This window comes from Hemicordylus capensis, chromosome 6 (genome assembly GCF_027244095.1).
Source record: "Hemicordylus capensis ecotype Gifberg chromosome 6, rHemCap1.1.pri, whole genome shotgun sequence".
NCBI lineage: Eukaryota > Metazoa > Chordata > Lepidosauria > Squamata > Cordylidae > Hemicordylus > Hemicordylus capensis.
In genome coordinates this window covers 70203023-70223903 of record NC_069662.1, presented here as the reverse complement: position 1 = coordinate 70223903, position 20881 = coordinate 70203023, and the positions used below count along the sequence as shown (strand labels likewise).

At 49.1% G+C, this 20881-nt stretch overlaps 1 long non-coding RNA gene across 1 annotated transcript; it reads left to right on the top strand.

Moving 5' to 3' along the window:
* The first annotated feature begins 10985 nt into the window (after positions 1-10985).
* On the top strand, positions 10986-18794 carry LOC128332063 (uncharacterized). The gene is made up of 3 exons (XR_008310541.1): positions 10986-11018; positions 15044-15266; positions 18599-18794. It is a non-coding gene; the product is annotated as an uncharacterized LOC128332063 (long non-coding RNA).
* Positions 18795-20881: the final 2087 nt, after the last annotated feature.

Below are 20881 nucleotides of genomic sequence, written 5' to 3'. Positions count from 1 at the left end.
CATCTTGCCTAACAAGGTGTTCTGCTGTCTTTGCCATCTGAAGGATGACATTGAAGTTTTGTCTGATACGATGAAGTTGGACTGCACCGACACGTGTACCACAAAGGAAACTCTCTGCGGTAGGCTAGTAGTAGTTGATGAAATTCTGTATTGTTTTGAATGTTAAAGAGCATTTCACAATTTCCCCTCTAAGCAGGGGAAAACCTGTTGCAAAATGAGCTCATCGGCAGAATGTACTAAGAAAGAACACCTCAAATGGCAATGATGCAAACTGCACAGAAATCAAAGTAGGTCTGCAAATGTCTCCTTTGGGGGATAAAGTGATTTTTGGACCTTTGCTTTGATTTCTGGAGTCCTTCCCTTGGTCCAAAATATGTATCCTTCCTCCATGATTCTAATTTGTGCAGAGTGACCTCTGAAAGTGTAAGGGTAATACTTTCTAGAGGCCCTTACTCTCCTTTTCGGCGGGGGGGGGGGGGGTCAGCTTCCTGGGACTCTCATTATTTTTCAGCTTTGATTGCCAAACCAGGAATTGTGCTGCAGAGAGTAAGAGTAGGTTCCTTTGACCACACTCCTGCCCTCTCTTTTCCCGGAGAGAAAACCGTCTTCCCCACTATGCTGTTGAGAGAGAGACTGAGCAACTGGGGAAGAGATGGCAGGTGGCGCCCTCTCTCTCTCTCTCTCTCTCTCTCTCTCTCTCTCTCTCTGTGATGGTGAGAAGGATTGGACTACTGGCGCTGCCCCTAGAGAGAATGCAAGCTACCAAATTCTACCCCCTTGCCTGTTGGGTGGGGCAGTGGGGAAGATTGGGCTTGCTGGACCCAATCCCCGCCACATGTTGTCTAGAGAGAAAAGACAGATATGCCAATAGATCAGGCCTGCTCAACTTAGGCCCTCAGCTGTTTTTGGACTACAACTCCCATAATCCCCAGCCACAGTGGTCAAGAGTCAGGGATTATGGGATTTGTAGGCCAACACCTGCAGGAGGCCCAAAGGTGAGCAGCCCTGCAATAGAGGCAGCTGCTTGTAGAAGGAGCAACCTCATCTTTTCACCCACTCTTGTGTACTCTCCCTCGGATCAGAAACTATGGCAGCTGCTCTTGGTAACAATCACCTTGCAGGAGCAGCCATCAGGAGTGCCTTCCTGCCACTCTGTCTCTAAGCAGCATGGAAGGCAAGCGAATGAGCAGCCACCGCTGCTTCCAAGCACTCACTTACGCTTTCCCTCTTGAAGGCTCTATCTGCTCCCTCACAGATTGAATGAACAACTGACCGAAAGGAAGCTGGGGCGGATGGCAGAGATCGCCTCTGCTTGTTCCTGTTCCTGTTCCTGTTCCTGTTCTCTCTCTCTCTCTCTCTCTCTCTCTCTCTCTCTTTCATGCAGTAGGAGAAATGGGGCTTCATCGAGAGGGAGAGGGAGCAGGCAAGCAATCGAGGCAACGGCTCCTTGCATGAGCAGGCCACTTGCACACTCCATCTTTGGTCATCACAGTGGTAGGGATGGGGGAGGAGAGCTGGTTTTCAGGTAGTGAGCATGAATTGTCCCCATTGTTAAGAAGGGCTTGGACTTGGTTGGGTGACTACATGTGAGCACGGTGAGATCTTCCCCTTAGGGAATGGGGTCATAGCTCAGTGGAAGAGCATCTGCATGCTCAGGTTCACTTCCTGGCTTCTCCAGATAGGTCTGGGAAAGACTCCTGCCTGAATCCTCAGAGAGCTGCTGCCAGTCAGTGTAGACAATACTGAGCTAGATGGGCCAAGGGTCTGACTCCCTCAAAGGCAGCTTCCCAAGTCCCCATGTTCTCCTGCTGCACCACCCAGAGAGGAGGGAGGGCGAGCGAATGGACAGCGGTGACTCGGCTTGCGCTTTCTGAGCAGTTCCATAGGGTTGAAGACTGCCTGTCAGGCATCTTGGAGAGACAGAGAGGAGGAACAAGCTCCAGGAGACAGCACGGCCCCCATTCTCCAGAGTCAGGAGAAGCTGCCTCCTTTCCTTGCCTGCCCTCTGAGGAGGAGTGTGGCTATTGGGACACACAAGCAAAAAAGGAGACCGCATCTCACGGGGCTCGCTGTGTAGCATTGATTGAAGCCCAATGCCTTTCAGCCTCAGAGCTCTTCAGGGGCAATCATTAGTCATCTTTCAAAAAGAGCTTGAGTGAAACGCCTTTGCCTGGTTACAAGCTACTTGCTCATAGGGGTGTGCACGAACCGGTCCGGAGGCCATGTAAGAGGCGGTCTGGAACCGAGGGGGGGTCTCCCTTTAAGTGCGGGGGGGTAGAACTTACCCCTCCCGCCGCTCTCCCCCTTCCGGCGCTGTAGCGTTAAGTGAAGATTTTGGGGCGGCAGCCCTGCCCCCGTCCTTGTTAGGAAAGCCTTCGTAAGAGCACTCTCAGAGCAGCACGCATGCCTTTCCTGCAGAAAACATAGCGTACAGTTTGTCACTGAGACTGTTAAGCAACAGCCTCATTTCTTTCTCACTCTCCCCCTCAAGTGCCTCGGAATTTTAGTTGGCCCCCCTCCCATGGAAGGTGGGCTCTTTTCAAATTCCAGCTCACATTTTAGCTCCCTCATTGTTTTACTGGAATGAGAGCTGCCTAAAAGGGTTACAGGAGGAAGAAACCATCCCTAGAGCAAGAGATGTTTGTGGGGAAACTGAAGAAATGCATATCAGTAACTGTCGTTTAAAGGTAAAGTGTGCCACTTCTTTGACTCCTGGTTTTCTTTGGTAGAAAGTGGAGTGTGAGATGAAGCCTTTCAGCATCTTCCTCTCTCGCTGCTGCCCAATATAGTAGCAGCGGGGATCCGAACCGGCAACCTTCTGATTGTCAGTCAAGCATTTCCCCGCTGCGCCACTTAAGGTGGCTCTGACTGCTCTTGACTTTCAGGCATAACCACACAACAGAGCGGGAGCCATACAGAGGCAATTTCTAAACGGGTTCCTCTTCTTAATGGATGTGTGGAAGGAGCATGCCAGAATACTGGTCTATCATCCTGCTCCTCTGTGCTGGCTGGCAGTCCTGCCACTGCCACTTCCTCCTTCCCTCCTCCTGGGTAGGGACTAAACCACCTGCTGCAGCCCCTTGCCTGAGATGCAGCGGGAAGGAAGGCTGGACTGCTTCTCTCTTGGGGACACTTGATGCAGTTTGGGCTCACCTTGGCTCACCTGCCTCCTTTTGCTGCTGCCTCCTTTTCTGCCTGCTGGGAAAGCAAGGGACAGGAGTGGGGAGAGAGAAGAAAGGGACTCTGCAGCCAAGTGCCTGAGATGAATTCATGGACCTGAAAGAGGGAGAGGAGGGGGCAGAGGCGATGGGATTGCTTGCCAGTGGAGCAAGAGGGATAGACCTGTGTGTGATTCACTGCTCTACTACAGGCCCATGTACTTATTATAAAAAGAGGCTCATTGTGCCTTGAACGTGGTCTAAGCTTGCTTATTCTATTTTATTGGTCTACACCTTTAAAGTGGTTTCAAGCCACCTAATGGCGCAGCGGGGAGGCAACTTGCCTCGGGAGCAAGAGGTTGCAGGTGTGAATCCCCGCTGGTATGTCTCCCAGACTATGGGAAAGACCTATATCGGGCAGCAGCGAGAGAGGAAGATGCTGAAAGGCATCATCTCATCCTGCGCGGGAGATGGCAATGGTCAACCCCTCCTGTATTCTACCAAAAAAAACCACAGGGCTATGCGGTCGCCAAGAGTCGACACCGACTCGACGGCACAACTTTAAAGTGGTTTCAAGCAGAGTCACTTTCCCCCTTCTGAGGGAACCCTGATAGAATTTTGAAAAGTGGGTGGAAGCTAAGGGTCTCTAATCGACAGTTCAGGTGGTACAAACGGATACAAGTTTGTCACGAGGACAAAGCCTTGGGGATAGATCAGGAAATGCCTCTACTGGAGACTGTAATTAGTCCTTCAACACAGTGTTGCCAAATATCCTTCAGCGTCCACCTCATGCCTCCGATGAAGTAGATTCTTGCCTACAAAAACTCAGGACATTGTGTTAATGGAGCTACAAGGCTCTTTGTTGCTGTGATTTTGTCAGTCACACTGATAGACTTTCAAACAGCTAGAAACTTCCTTTAAAAAAATAAAGCCGAGATGTATGGTGCTTCCAGCAGCAATAAATTGTGCAACTTTCAGTGGAGTCTTGCTTACACAGACTCCCATCGGCTTCCATGCTGCTGCTTCTTCTCTGGCCACGCACTGATCAGAGACCTTGTGCTATTTTCTCGGCGCCACCTTAGGTTGCTATCTTGCTAACTGGTGCATCTTTGCTCTGCATGTCCTTGACAGGATGAAATGCAGTCACACATTTGTCCCTTTACAACTTCTCTTCTTGCAACTTGCTAATGATCTGAGCATCAGGTGCTTTTGGACATTGGATGATCCTGTTCTTTTCTTCTTGCTTCTGAGCAGAGAAAGATGAGGCTTTGAATAGGATGCAAAAAGAAGTAATGAGGGTGTTGGGAATCAGGAAGCTGAAGACCAGCAGTACACGGGGCAGGCCAAGGACAGCGTCGCTGCACAGGTCCGACCAAGCTGTTATGCAGTCCACACCTAGCATCCCCTGGTCGACAGCTACCATCATCCTGGATGGCGGAGCTCATGGTGAAACTCCCTGGCTTGAGGGAGACCATGATGAGGCTGACCTCAACAAGTGGCGCTCTTCCCTTATCCCAGTCACGCTAGTGAGGAGCCGCTTAGCCCACGTGATCCGTAGGCTCAAAGTAGACTGCACAGAGTCCAAGGTCCAGCTGGCCTGTGCTAAGATGATTTCCAGGCTCACGATGCTGCTGAACCTCTTCAGTGAGAGAGAATACGTCAAGGAGACGTCCTCCCTGTGGAAGTCATACTGCCGGCCTATGAAGAATGTCGCCAACCTGGCCACAGGAAATCCAAGAAAACGGGTGAATCCTGAGGTAAGGGGCAAAGCTTGTCAAGCCTGAGGGGTTGTCAAGCCTACTAATGCGTTGTCAGGAGGAGCTTGGGCAACGATCAGCTGACCTGGATGTGGCTCACTGGACGTGAACAAGGGGAGGCAATGGGAGTTCACCTGGCACTGGCTTCTTGAAAGCATAGAGTCAACCCATGAAACATTTGGGTTTGTCGTTCATGCTTTCTTTTCAAATTGCAATAAACTCTGTTCCGATTGAGACATGGCCTTTAAAAAGTGGTTGGGTAACCGATTCAGGCCATTTGAATTGGTTTTGAATTAATTTAAATATATTTCACACAGAAAAGATCACACTCTTTTGCAGAATATATTTCATGCAGAATAATATCAATCTCTCACTTCTGTCTGTAAAATAAGTACCACGATATCCATTGCACTTGAGAACGACAATGCATTCGTTCTCACGACCAGCACTAGCCATGCTAGTGCAGCCCCACCTGGGCAGAGCTGCTCATGAGAACTGCCAGGATCGGTCCCAATCCCGGCACTCCTCGACTGGGTAGTCCAGGTGAGGTAGGAGGGTGTACATGCAGCCTCCTCCCTCACCATCTGGTCATGTGGGCAGCTGGGGTGCTGGCAGCTCCCTTCAGGCTGCTGGCAACCATTTTAATGATAGATGCCAAGGGAAGGAGCAACCCAGCCTCTAGGGTTTCTACATGCACAATGCTGCTGGTGTGGTGCTGCATTGTGGGATTCCTGGAGGCCAGGCTTTGCTTCCCCAGCCTCCAGATTGCTGTACTGCTGCTCATCGCAGTGGCGATCATGTGGGTGGGGAGATGAATGGCAAGGTTGGGAGGGAATGGAGGTGATGAGGTGAAACCATCTGCTGGCCATTTGCTACCAATCTGTGATGTGAATGGAGGTTCTTACCATTTCTCCGTGATGCATTCGGATGATGTCACTAACCATCACACAATTACACAGCACCATCTGCTGGCCATTTGCTACCAATCTCTGATGGTCTCAAAAGACTTGATTCCCACCATGGATTGGTAGCAAATGGTCAGCAGGTAATGCTGTCAAATTTCACAATGGCCAACAAACCCGTCAGATCACCCCTTGGAGAAATTGTGTAAACTTCCATTTTCAAATAGAGTTGTTCTCTCTTTGGCAATATACCCCATGTCTTGCATTCAGGAGAGTCCAGGCTTAATCTCTAGCCTCTTAGTTAAGGCTTCAGGGCTGAGAGCAGCTGTAAAAAGGAGTAAACAGCACTGGGCTGAATGGACCAATGTTTGACTTGGTAGTAGACAATTGCATATGTCCATATGAGAGCAAGTTCAATAGAGAGCAGTACAAGTGGTGTTTTTTATTCTGAGCGGGGTGGGGGGAGAAAAAGGTAGAAAGACAAAAAAGCCTGTTTTCCCTTTCCCTTTCCTTTGTCCCACCTTGCAGATTGCAAGCCAGGGAATCTCAGAATATGGCTATGGCAAAAGGCTGTTTGCTATTTCAGTGACTGCAGTGATAACGATGATCATGGCAGTAATTTGCCTGTTTGAGGTAAGCTAAAATGCATTTTTAAGTTGGATTTATGAACTGCCATATCCAAGGGCTTGGGGTGGGAAGCGAATGTCCCACAAAGACACAGTCCCCCCCAACTGAGGAAGAACTACTTTCACACGGGATATGCCAGATACTCATGCTTTGTAGAGAGCTTTCATTTGTGCCAGAGTTCATCCTGCCTCTACCTCTGGTGAACTCAGCTGCTGTTTCTAATCCCAGAGCTCGGACCTGAAGCGTGCAAAGACAGCAGGGCCTCTGAGCACGTTCAGTGTCTTTCCCTCACCCCTGAATACACACAGGCATTTCCTCACAACAGGGATTAGAGTTGGAAGATCCAATCAACAATGAGCTCCAACACCTCTCTTTTTTAGGAGCACTATCATGACAGGAATGCTAACAAACCAATTTCTTGGTTGACCACCCAAATCATTGGCTCTGGCCCGCTGCAGGAAATCTTTACGTGGTGGTTGGTTGCTCATGGTCTTTCCTCTCTTTTTCTTGACAAACAGATCTGTTCTCAGCTTTCTGCAATTAAGGATGGCACCCCTCAAAGGAAACGGTAAGCCTTGCTCAGGAATGCCTGGTCTTCTGTGATTCTGCAGTCTTGGGACTCTACGCACAGGACCTGGTCTCAAGCTCAGGATTTGGGTGTCCACTTCCATGTTAAAAAAAGAAAACCATTTTTTAGGCCTTAAGGCAGTGGATGAAAAGTTGAAAGGATGCAAACAGTGTCTGTCCGATCCTCCAGTGTTCAGTGGGCAGAACTTCTGTGTGCTGCAGAAGTCTCTGGCCATGTTCTTCAGCTACCCACACACTCCCAGACTTCATATTCCAAAACCTCTCCTCCTAGTGTCATTATGCCTTCTCCATTTTTGACATTTCAGGGTACAAATCTATCCCATGTGCACCATTTGCACAACCCTTTTCATGTAGGGGGAAATTGGTACACCAGCTGTGACTACCACTAAAAAACACATATCACCCATTTCTTTGAGAGAACGTTTCATTCAGTTTGTTCCATTCTCTCCCTCCTCCATCTCCCCTGCTAACTTGGCAAAGAGGCACCTTTTAACATGATGGTTCTCTTTATTTAGCAGGGGGAGAGTAACTGGCCCTATCCACCCCCAGCACAGTGCCTCCAGTGACTGTAGCTGGTCTCTGTCTTATGTTTCTTTTAGATGGTGAGCCCTTTGGGGATAGGGATCTATCTTATTTGTTTGTTATATCTCTGCGTAAACCGCCCTGAGCCATTTTTGGAAGGGCAGTATAGAAATCAAATGAATAATAACTAACTAAATAAGCATTCCAAGGCAATGATCAGGCCTGGGTGTCAATTTCTTCTTTTTATTCTCATTCAAAGGCCCTTTCTAGGCAGAAAGAAGAAAGGTGCAAAACAGGTAAGGAGATAGCTTATGTTCTCCCATCGTCAACAGAGATATGGATTTTCTGGAAACCTTTGTTGGCAATTCATCTGAAAAAATTTCCCAAGCAAATTTCTCCTCATTTGCTGAATATTTGTGGGGGTGGTTTTGCCCAAAAAGCCAATAAATACTGTAGAAATTTTCCTGATTCCCTAAATAGACTGAGATCTCATTTTGCAAGTTATTTGATCTGATTATGCAAGTTCTTGATTTAAAAAACCAACCACTCTACACCATCTTAACTTCCCTTCATTGTACCTCATATGATTTTCAAGTATCCAAACAGAAATTTTAGAAATAGACATTTTTGTCCTCACCACAGCAGTATTCTTCACTTGACCTTTTTTCTGAAGGAGGCGATCTTCCATTCACTTTTCTGTGAAAGTGAATGTTATGTCCACTTAGAAACTATTTGATGACGAGAACTAAAGCTGCTCCTTGTCCCCGCGATGAAGACTCCTCCTCCTGCCCACAGAGGCACATTTCTTCCTCTGTATGGCCCCAATCTGGGTTCTTCCCTTTGGCATTCTAATGTCAAGAAATGGTGGGCATTACGATCATATATCCAGGATGTTTTCTAGACAGCAGTCAAAGATGCTCTGTATAGAACTTGCAAATCAATACAAGCTGAGAGTTTACAGAGAATCCAGACCCTCCCCAAGATTGGTGCTGATTTTTCTCCTGGGATCTGATGGGGAGGTCACGTGGGGAAAAGGCCCTTGGTGCAATGTTTGCTGCACCCCCCTGTTGGCCACTCCTTGCTTTTGGTGATTAGCTCACATTCACCAGCAAATGAATTTGAAAAGGGGTGGGTTAATAACGAGAAGCAAGAGGTGGCCAGCAGGGGGCGCAGTGAAAATCGCACCAGCAGCCTCCTTCCCATGTGACCTCCCCATCAGATGCCAGAAGAAAAAAGCAACCATCTGCAGGAGGCTCTGGATTCTCTGTGCACTCTCAGCTGATATTCATTGGCAAGCTCCGTTTGTAGCATATTTTACTGTCATCTAGAAAACCTCTAAATAATGGCATGATAGCCACCCCAAACCCTGAAGTTGGTTTGTTGTGACTCATTGTCACGAGATTGTGACCCACTGACCCCTTCTTCTGCTCAGTCTTCCAGTGCAGGTTCTCCAGTGCTCGGTAAGCCTCTTCGGCTCAAGGAGAGTGTGGATAAAGTCGGGGGAAAGGAACAGCATGATGAGGAATCCTCAGGAGACAAGGCTATATTCAGCCGGGAGAGGTATAAATGAAAGGAATATTCTCAGATCTGCATGGGTTACAGAACATCCTATCTCTGATTGCTCCCACACTAGCCCTTTCCTTCAGAATCACTCTCTTTCAGTCACTCACTTGTTACAGAGAATCTAGACGACGTCATTGCTAGCCTGTTGCGTTCCGATGTTTTCCGCATCCCCCTCCTGTCTTTCCTCCCCCCGGTGGACAGGCATTGCATTATTGAGGCACATGAGGAGTGGTTTGATGACAACGTGGTTGATTATGATGCTCTGCCATTTCCTGGCCCTGGTGGCCACTATATGTCCTGCAATGTCTCTTCCACAATTGTTTTTCAATAGAGGTTTGCCAGCTTTGAGGTGCTGATGTGGGAAGTTGCATTGAGGGACTCCTTGGGCAGCTTGGTATTGTTTTATTTTTTGTTTTTTAAATGAAACCTTTCTCTAATGTGCAAGAACATAAATAAACTTGGGAAATGGAGGACAAAATGATGGGGTTGATAGGGTGGATTGCCATGCCTCTCTCCCACCATTTCCCAGAATGAGCCTGCAAATGAGCTTTTCCTGACTCCCGAACTCATGCTGAATTTAAACAGCTGCCCTCTGCATTAATCCCCTCCCTACATATATGTAGGAGTCCATGCCATCGAACGCAAGGGGATTGACTTCAATCTGAGTAGACGTGCGTGGGAATGGGCTGTGCTTAATATCCGCTTTCATAGCCTGGGCACTGTCCAGATTACATGCTAAAACCGTGTCACTACTGCCCCTTCAGTGTGCTTCCGTCCTGCCTGTGTTTCGGCATCGCGGTCCCTGCGCTGTCAGCAAGGTGCCGCTCTCGTTTCTGATGTCCAGGGGCGTCCCGCTAATGAGGCAAAGGGAGACGAATGCCTCCTGGCCCACAGCCTCGGAGGGCCCCCCGGCCAGTCCTCGCCCTCTCCATTCTGCCATGCAGCATGCCTGCAAGGGAGCGCAAAGACAGCTGCCTGCCTGCCTGCCATTGCTCTCCCTGCTTCCTCGCCCATGCAGCGTGCCTGCGAGAGCGAGAGGGAGCTGCTGGGAGCCCGAGGTCATGGAAGGCGGGAGAGAAGCAAACTTCCCCTTGGCGAAGCTTCCTCCTCCCCAACAGGCTGAGGTCGCCGAGAAGAATGGTTTGGATCGCTGCTGAGCTCTGTCCTGCTGTTGCGGGAGGGGGGCGATTCTATCTGCCTTCTATTGCCCAGGCTGGATCTGGAGCTGGAAGAGGGCGGGAGACACTGTCGAGAAGACAAGAACAATTAAGCCCCCACCCCGTTCATGTTGTTTTGCCCTGGTATTCTCTTCGCTTCAAGAGACAGTTAATGGCTTCCCCATTGGAACAGTTTGCCTGTCATTCAGCTGTAAAACTGAATCAAATGTGGGACTTCGGCACTGGGCATAGATCTTTGTGCCCTCCCCCTGGCTTGTAGAAGCAGAGGGAATTGTGCAAACCTGGGAAGACATGATGCCATACTCTTTCATGTACGTCATTGATTCCTGTTGCAGGATTTCGCCTTACTTAGCACACCATTTGGATTTGCTCTTTCTAAAAATGTAGCCAGTACCCTGTTCTCGATACAAGCGGTTCATCGCTAAGGCTATCTCTTTTCGACCACTAACACAATCTTGGCCATGATGCGAACCACTTTTGCAGGGCAAATTGGTGCAGTGTCGCTGTGCCAATACAGCCAGGTTCATAACAGCCAAACAGTCTTGGAGACATGATACCCAGTTGTGAAACCATTGGAGACCCTATTACTGCTCTGCAAGCGCCACATAACTTTGGCTCTTCTCTCTTTGTCAGAGTGCCACCAGCGCCACCAAGCCCGCCAGGTCCACCAAGCCCGCCAGCGGGAGTACAATCGCCTCCAAGAAGGCCCAGCTCAAGAAGAATGTAAGTAATGGTTGTATTCTATCCAATGAGGCTATTCTCATGATGGAGGAAAACCGGGCGAAAGGAGCCCAGCCCTGTTTTCCATCCTCGTGAGACCCACCAGGCTTGCGGGTGAGCCCAGTGATTCTCTGGCAGCTAGCCCGCCAATGTAGCCCTCCTTTCAACCCAGCTGAGTGAGTGCTCCACTAACCCGGGTTTTCTGATCGTGTGGCGCCTTGGCATGGCTCCGTGCCACAGCCACACACCAGGAGACCTCCGCCGGGAGGCTCAAACAAGCCTTCTGATCCCGGGAGTCTCCCCAGGATTCCTCCATACACTCGCGTGGGTCATCCTGCTAACAAGCAGAAGGTTGCTGGTTCGAATCCCCGCAGGTACTATATGGGGCAGCAGCAATATAGGAAGTTGCTGAAAAGCCATCATCTCATACGGCGTGGTAGGAGGCAATGGTACACCCCTCCTGTATTTTAGCCAAAGTAAACCCCAGGACACTGTGGACTCCAGAAGTCGAAATCGACTTGACGGCACACTTTACTTTACTTTTATTTTTGTGAGACTGCTCCCCTGTTCTTTACCTTTTGAATGCCATTTTGAATACATTTTGAATGCCAAATCACTACTTTGGGGGCAAATGGCCGCTTTGGTATGGTGGGGCGAATTTTCACATGGATAGAGCACAGTAGGAAAGTCTTGACTCTGCCCCTCGCTGCACAACACATTCCCAGATTGGGGCCCCCTGTGACTGAGAGTCCAAAGGGTCTGCTTCCAGGTTGCACTTGTCTTCTAATGATGGCTCTCAGGTCATGTGCAGGTTGGCCATCATTTGGTCACCAGGGTGCTTTCCAGATTGTGAGCCGTGCACCGCAAAAAGCGGTGTAAACTGCAACGTTTTGTGGTGCCAAATTCAACCGACATTAGAGAGCCATTATAAGGGGGAAAGCCTCCTACAACGGGCAGACACAGCTATTATTTTATTTTATTTTTGCAATGCAGATGCAACATTATAGGGCTGTGACACAGCAATAAAATCCAAAAGGCGGTGTCAGAAATAGGAAAGGCACCTTCCTTACAACACAGGGGCTGTGATGTCAAAACACAGGCTCCACAGAAGCACACTGAAGGGACCCTTTGTGACAGTGTGATAGCGTGCAATCTGGAAAGCGCCCTGTTCACACACTTGGAATCAGTTCTGCATTTCAAGCATAATGACAGCAAAGGCTTCTGCTTGCAGAATAACAGTCCCGCTTGAGTGCCCTGCTCTTCGCCGGCCAGATGCCACTTCACCTGCCAGCCACTCCTGGCTCCCCGCCACCCTCCCTCCCTTTCTCCGTGACCTCCTTCGCTCTTCCCCATTGGGGATGGGTTTTTGAACTGCAGGTTCAGCAGTGAGGAGGGTGAAAAGGGAGCTGGTTCCTCCCACACTGCTGATCTGCAGTTCAAAGTCCCTCCGCATGGCAGTGAAGAGGAATGGGTGCATGAAAGAGGCAGTTCTGGCCTTGTCCCCGGATGCTGCGGTCAGTGTCAAGGGTGTGGCCAGCAGCGCATGGACCTCACCTCGGGCAGCATCGGCACTGGAGCTGACACTGGATCTAGCGCTACAGCTGAGCGACTTTGAAAAAGCTGCTGTCTTTGAGAAGTAATTGCCAAGTGATGACCAAATGACGAGGGAGGAGAAGAATGCCGCCTCGAACCCCATTAAGTTTCTGAACTAGAGGGACCAATGGTCTGACTCAGTGGAAGGCAACTTCCTATGTAACTATGTTTAGGCCTCTCTTTAAGAGGGAGGAGAGGGCGCAGTCGGAAGGCACCGCAGCCAATTGAATGGAAAAGAGTGGCTGACATCCCGAGCAGCAAGAGGCTGCTGCTAACTCATCCAGAACGTTCCCAAGCAGCAGAGTGTGCATGCAGCAGGAGGGAGGAGCGATGTTCACTGTTCTCCCTGCCTCTGTCAGTATCCGTTGCCTTGCAAAAAGAGGTCCCTGAGGGATTTCTGGAAGGATGTACTTTCCGGATTGTAGGTATGTCTCAACGTTGAGATTGATATTTCAAAACACTTGATGGACATTCTGCCATCCATGGATGTCTCTCCCTCATGTGACTTCTGAACCTTGCTGAGAAGTAAAGTGTGCCGCCAAGTCAGTGTTGACTCCTGGCAAGCCCAGGGGCACAATTCCAGTGCTTGCCCTAGGCGCTCTTTGCCCTAGATACGCCCCTGGGGGAGGGGAGCAATTCTGGCTGCTCTTTCCTGCCCCCATCAGTGCTCTTTACCTTCCTATGACGAATCTGTATGCAGTTGATGCAAGAATGCAGCCAGCCAGCAGGGCAGGCAGACGCTGTGTGGCCTGCTGGGCAACAAACAGCAGCACACAAACTACGGAACAGCAGCATGAAAACACCCAGCGGTTGCTGCTGTGAGTCTCCCTGCCACGTGGACCCTGCTTGGTGCGGGTGGCCCAGACAGCTCTCGGGCCTGGCCTGCGCTCTCCACCATCCAATGGGAGCACCCACCAGCCGCCCCCGTCCCACGCTGCCCAGAGATCTCGTGTGAGTGTGCTGCTGCAGCCTGTGCGAGTGAGTGGGGGGGGGGGTTCAGGTGCCACTGGTCCGCTCGCCGGCCACCTGGGATCCGGAGATACCGGGACCCCCCAGCGGCGCCCGCTGGTTGAATCTTGTGATGGTGGGGCATGGAAATTATGCCCCCTTCAGGGGGCGCCCAGAGCACGTGCCCTGGCTGCCCCACCCTGGATCCGCCTCTGCCCTCCGCTCCGGAACAATCTGGCTGAGTTAGGAGCAGATTTTCTGGTTGCTGCTCTGGATATCAGCCTGTAATAAATTTAAGGTGGCGATGATGATGATGATGATGATGATGACGATAACGATGATGGTGATGAACAACTTTGTTAGCTATCCCATAACAAATTGTTGTCTGGACGGCTGACAACATGAAATTAAAACATGAAATGAAAACATACAAGACATTAAATCATAAGAGACCAAAAGGGGCAGGGGTGGGGGTGGGGAGAGGAAATACAAAATGCAATACAAAGACATTTTAAAACTCTTTTAAAATCAGTTTTAAAAAATCAAATTTGAAAATCAAAATTTTAAAAGCCCGACAGAACAAAAAGGTCTTTAGGTGGCATGTAAAAGAACGAAGTGAGGAAGCCAGGCGAAGCTCACTCAGGAAGCTATTCCATAAATGGGGTGTCACCACCCAAAAGGCCCTCTCCCTAGTAGCCACCCACTTCACCTCCTTTGGCAAGGGCACTCAGAGGAGGGCCTCTGAAGAAGAACTTAAGGTCCTGGTTGGGACATATGAAGCTAGGCACTTTGAACTTTGGGGCCGAAGTCCAGGGCCTCCACCAGTGTTCTCTCTAACAGGGATTCCCAGATGTTGTTGACCACAGCTCCCAGAATCCCCAGCCAAAGGCCATTGCAGCCAAAGGGTATTGCTGGGAGTTGTAGTGAACAGTATCTGGAAATCCCTGCTAGAGGCAACACTGGCCTCCACACCCCTTGGGGGCCCCCAAATCCTTTTTAGTTTGTTTTGGGTGGTGTGGTCTCCACTGGCCCTCAATGGACCAGGCACTCAAGTATAACTGTGACCTGTTTCAGGTGCTTTAGAGACAGAGGGGGGAGTGGTGGGGGGAGATATGTGGGATGGGAATATGTTAAGTTGTGTGTTGAAACATTTCTGCTAGTGCATATCTGCATAAGTATATCTGTTTTATATTCTTACATTCTTGTGAGTTCAGTTGCTGTTTGTGCCCTCAAGAACCCACGTATTAAAAATATTGCATGTGTGTATGTGTGTGTAGGGGCATGATGCTTAATTTGCAGGGTGGGGTGCTCCAGAAACCTTTAGGTCCAGGCTCCAAAATTACCTAGGTGCACCTTTGCCTCTGATAGAGCACAGACTGTTTGGAGTAAAGGTGTATCTGGTTGGTTTGTGTAGTGCTGTAAGCAAATGTGCTCAGGCTGGCCTAGATGCAGCAGATTCTCTTTAATGTCTGTTTTCATTCTGTCAGGTCCACAACACCACCCCTGTTTGAACCTCCATCTGCACCTCCATCCACACCTCCATCCGTATATCAGTCTGTACCTCCATCTGCACCTCCATCCTCACCTCCATCCGTACATCATTCTATAGCTCCATCTGCACCTCCACCTGTACCTCTATCTGCACCTCCATCCGCACTTCCATCCGTACATCAGGCCGTACCTCCATCTGCACCTCCGCCTTTAAATGGGGTAAGTAAATGTAGAGTAATCTGGGCCTGCTTCTTCCTTTCATTAACCTCGTCATTTTAGAGCTGGTCTGTAAGACAGCCTAGTACAAAGTACGATTGTCAGATACATTTTTTTCAAGGTAGCTAATTTGCACAACCTTTTACTCATACCAGTTGACTCTACCCTACATGAACCATCTACTCCCCCTTTGAGCAGACTTAATATAGGATGCTCTGCATGCATTGCAATATACTTAGGCTTAAAACAATCACAAATGAATCAGTTCCCACTAAGACATAGTCAGAAAAGAAATGGAATCTCTGCTTGTTAAAGGTGGGCCAGAGAAAGTTGTTTTCAGTACTTCACCCACTCCCAGTCTCTTTCCGGGGCGTAGGATGGCTGGCAGCAACACTGGACAGGGAGGCGCCTGCCCTTTTACTGCCAATGCTGCCAGGCCTGTCCCCCCGCCGCCCGACGAGGTCTCCTCTGCCAGCACCGGGTCTCCCTACACACATACTGCTACTGCCGCTGCCTCCTCCTCTGATGGCAGGCTTGTCCCCGGCTGTGCTGTCCCCTGCCGGCCATACCCCTTCCACCCTGTGTCAGGACACCAATGCAGGAGGCGTTTCTGGGGCTGAGCAGCATGTGTGGCGCATCCAACTGGAGAGTGCATTCTGTGTTTGCCCAGCTGGGGGCTTCTTTGCCTTGCTTGACAGGGAGAGGAAGGAAGAACCCTACTGGGCCAGCGCAGAAAGCACTCGCCGACTGAATGGGCCATGCAGACACGTAATCAGGGTGGGGCAGGCAGGGCACGTGCCCTAGGCGCCAGTTGCAGGGGAGCGCCAAGTGCTTGCCATGCCCCGCACCCAACAACCACAGTTGTGTGTGTTTTTTTCAGGGTTGGTTTGTTTTGTTTTGGAAAATCCCCCCCTGCTGGGTGCCTGCTGCCACCCCCACTCATGCATTCGCGCAAGTAGCACAACAGAAATCTGAGTCCCGGCGGAGAGCCTGCACCCCTGCCCCTACCCCCCCAGAGCACTGACTTTCCGATTATTTTTAGGGAGCGTTTGCTGCCTTAAAGCATCTATTCCCCTTTCTCTTCCTCCAGAGGGGGAAAATAGATGCTTTCAGGCAGCAAGCCTGCCCTGAAATGAGACTGAAGAGCTCTCTTCAACTCTTTAGAGCTCAAGGCCACACCCCTTTGCATGTGATGTCATCATGTGATACTTCACATGCAAAAGGGCGTGGCCTAGAGCTCTAAAGAGCCGGAGGGAGCTCTTCAGTCTCATTTCAGGGTAGGCTTGCTGCGTGAAAGCACCTCTTCACTCCAAGGTGTGCTCCTTATTCAGTAAACAAATTTTGCAGGCAACCCCTCTCCCCATCCAGCTCAAATCCAATCTTCCTTTCTTTGGGTGGGCTTTAATCTGTGCTCTGTTGTTGGAGGGGGTTAGAGGGGAGGGGTGCGGAAAAGAGTAGGTACTTAGCTGTGCTGGTTTGCCCTTCCAGCAGCTCATGGGTAATAGCTTTGCTGTCTGCTTTCGTGGAATAGGGATTTGCAAAAATAAATTGCTTTGAATTATTTTGTAGAAGGCATAACTCTTATGCGAGTAGTGTTCATGGTTCATCTTTAGTGATGTATTATAAAACTGTATTTAGTTTTTTGCACTGGGTGTTTTCTGTGTGTGTCCAGACAGTCAACAGTTGATGGTGACATGCTAGAGGGCTTTTTTCTTCTTCATTCCACAGATTAGCTGTAGAAACAGTCTCAGGGCTAAGATGTGCCTTCTACAACAGACACATGTAATACTCTCTCGGGTGTGGGTGGTTGTGATTCGAATTACACATGGCCACTGGCAGTTGCGAGTTTCAGCAGAGAAATGGGTGGAGTGTTTTTTACCTCTGGCTGCTTTTTTCTCACATGGATGGAAAAGGAGCCTTGAGAGGGCAACATTAAGGAGGAAAAAAATAACTGCTGGGGGAAAATATCATGATCCTTTGCTTTTTGTCCCTTTGCTCAGACGTATAGTTTTTCACTAGCTGATTTTAATTAAAAAAGCAAAACAGTTGAGGTGACTGGTACCTGCATCTATTGCATAATGTTGATTTGCCTCACTGTTCCACTGTAGTGCTGTTAGTGCAACTAACCGTTCTCAGCGTGCAACTGTTGACACTTATAGATGCTCTGCAACGCTTTCTTTTTTCCTTTTGGATTGTAGCACTGTGTTCTGCTTCCTCCTGTTGTGGTCCAGGCCTGATTTATATACTGAATATGCTCATTAGCTAGCATACAAAATGAGGCCTGTCTCATAGTGTCACCAAGTGACCAAGTTCTTTTATATAGTGACCATGTAGGATCTGGACGCAAGGAAGAAAGGAGATCAAACCAAACCTAAATGATTCAATGGGCTTTATTGAGTATAAAAGAATAACAACATCAATCTAAATGAGCAGAAAGCAGAACATTCTATCAATATTACTAACAGTATTTCAACCCTAACCAGCAACAATATTCACCCAGTGTGCCTAACTAACACATGTGTGTGTGTTAAATCTTCCTAGAGCCTAATACAACTCAGATAGAGATGGAAAAAGGGGGAGGGGTTAAGGAAGGCTGAGGACTGGCATGGTTTGGGGAGATCAGGAATTAGTAGAGGGACGAGGGGAAAGGAGAAGAAGGGGAAAGGATGGGAGGATCCAAGGCTTGTAGAGGCAGCATATTACCAGGATCAGAGGCTTGAGAGCATTGGATCTTTCAGCTGAAGGAGAAAAGCTGTTGGCTGGAGACAAGAGCTTTTGGATCAAGCATGCAGTTTGCTCAGAGCATGTTTGCTCAGAGCATGTCAGAGCACCATGGCTGGGGAAGTCTTGACTTCTCATTGCGCAGTGGAAGTCACAGACAGTTCCTGTCCATGGCCAGAGTTCCTGCCTCTAGCCCTACGGCTTGGGCAGCAAACCCTTGGATAGCTCATGAGCAGATCTTGCTTGTAGGCACAAGACTGCGTGGCACGTCTCGTACTCGAATTAGAATGGTATAAACCAGCCCACTATGAGGAATTACGGTTTTGCAATAATTTCAGTCCGTAGGAGACCAGGTTTAGAGCGGGAATGCTGCAAGACACCTTGTCTGTGTAGCTGCAATCCTGTCAAAGATCTGTGAGAGCCAGAATTGGGCTGTGCTGGCAAACCACAAAGCAAGGTTTGAAGGTTATGGAAAAGCAATTGTGAAAACCAGCCCACAGTTTCTAGTTTGCCATTGTAATGGCAACAAAGAAATGTCTCCCAGATTCACTGGGGGAAACCCAATTTACTGAGTGCATTTTAATTTAATGATTTTATCTACTTCATATTTTCAGAAGTTCGGGTGCAGGAAGCGAGGAGGGAGGAAGCGAAGATTGAAGAAGCGCTACTGAGCAGGGAGGAAGGTGATCTGTGAAACACCAACATTTGTTATTTTTGTAAATATGATTATTTTTGTATATTTTTATTATTACTATTATTGTTATTCTTACTGTGATTATTATTATAATTAAAAAACACATTATTCTGAAAGACACACCTCTTCTTTTCCTCCATGGTCTCTGCAGCAAGAGTTCTGCTTATGTACAGAACAACATTTGGAAGCTTCGGAGGTTTTGTAGGGCATTCTGGTTCCTGCTCTGAAATGGGGACACCTGTGCACTGTGCGTGCCTCTAGGGCAGGAAGAATACTCCTTTCCCTCAGTTACTTGACAATCATAACTCTAGCAGCATAACTCTAGCAGCAGCAGGGGTAGATCCGCCTGAGGACTTGCTCACCCACCTTTCGCTGGCTCTGCTGCAGGCCCCCCCCCTGACCCCACCAAACACTGCTTCTGGTAGTAACTTGTGAAAGGCTTTGGTGTACGGGCTTAAGGGGAGGAGGCTGCTTGGTGGCAGCAGTTTCTTGGCCAGCCCCCAGTTGCCAGTCTTGAAAGTGTTGGGAATTCTCTCTGGTAAGAGAATCCCTTTTTCATTACAGCAGAGTGCACAGAGGCACAACACAGCGGAATTTGGTTAGGCATGCGTGTATGCTGAGAGTAAAGTAACTTGGAGCCAGTTCATAGTTTACAATCAATATAAAAGGCATTTATTAAAGAACTTCATTCTAGATAGGAAAGTGAGGAGTTAGGCTCTCTAATATAGCTAGCTAGCTGGATACAGATGGATTCTGCATCTCTGCACACATGGTTCAGGGAGAGGAGCTTACATGTTCCAAGGTAGAAGGAAAAGGAAGAGAAGGGGGAGAGGAAGGAAGTGGCTGGAAGGAAAGAAGTGTCCCTGAGAGTAGCAATCTACATTCCAATGGGATAGTGCCAGAGTGGTAGAGAAGGGATGACCAGTGTCTTGACCCTCTAGCCCTCTGACTCACTAGTCTGTCCTCCACTGTCTTTGAGACAAGAGACTGTGCAAAGTCCTTCACTTCCAACAGAAAGGTGGCCAAGGTAATGAGAAAAGGCTGCCAACTAGGAAACAGTCTCCTCAACCTGTGCCCCTTGAAATGCTGTGGAGGGTGTGAGGCTGTCATAGCTTTCCTCAGGTGAGCAAGAACCTGGGTCTGCTCCTACTTGGCAGGGAGAAAGTCCCGGAAGAGTAAGCTGAGTTTAGATCAGGGATGCTCAACTCTGGTCCTCCTGCAGATGTTGGCTACAACTCCCATAATCCTGTCTATTGGCTACTGTGCCTGTGGATTATGAGAGTTGTCATCCCAAAACAGCTGGGGGGCCTAAGTTGAGCAGGTCTGCCTTACAGGTATCAAGTGTTCACAACACCTCTGACCACTGGCAGAGTAATTTGTCCCTCAGAGTTATCCCCTAGCGCCATGCCTTGACTTGCCCTGCTGCCACAGGATCAAAAGGAGAGCCTGGCACATGCTAAACATGAAACATGCTTTCTCGTGCTAGTTGGATAGGATTACATCATGCCAAGTCAGTAATAGACTGTCTGTTACCAGGGCTTTGTTTCTTCCCAGTTTCTGGCCCGCTGAGTGACTAACTTGAGCATAACAGAGTGGCACTGGAGACACATCTCGGTACTTGGAGCGCTGCCTGCAGGAATTTAGATTGTACAAGTTCCAGAGCACAATGTTTTGGAAGGGGACCTATTGGGCACCATCGAGCAGATAGCTAGTGACTGGGCTGTGAACAGTTCAAGGGCCGCTGATACATAATGGCCTCCTCTTGTTGGCAGGCATTTGAGAATGGCAGAGGCACTTCTCTGGACATTTAAAGCCAGGTGTTCTTCATGGCCTTTCCTAGAGCCACCAGAATGGAAAACTACTCCCAAGTCTTTGAAGCGTGCAGTTTGCTCAATCTTATGCCCCTCAATGTGCCAAGAGTGGATCTTGGGCCTCCTGACAAAGGCCATCATTTTAGTTTTGTGATCATTGATTTCCAGGCAGTTCTCCCTGCAGTGCAGTGTCAGGGCCCTCAGTCTTCTTCTAAGGCCAATGGGGGGTCCTTGAGAGGATGGCTGCATCAACCACGTATAACAGGATGGCAATGTATCTCCCAGCGCGCTTTGGAGGGTGGAAATCTGGGTTGCTAAGCTGGCCCATCATAGAGTTAATGTAGAAGTCGAAGGGGAGTGGAGCCAGAATGCATCCTTGTTTGATGCCCTTC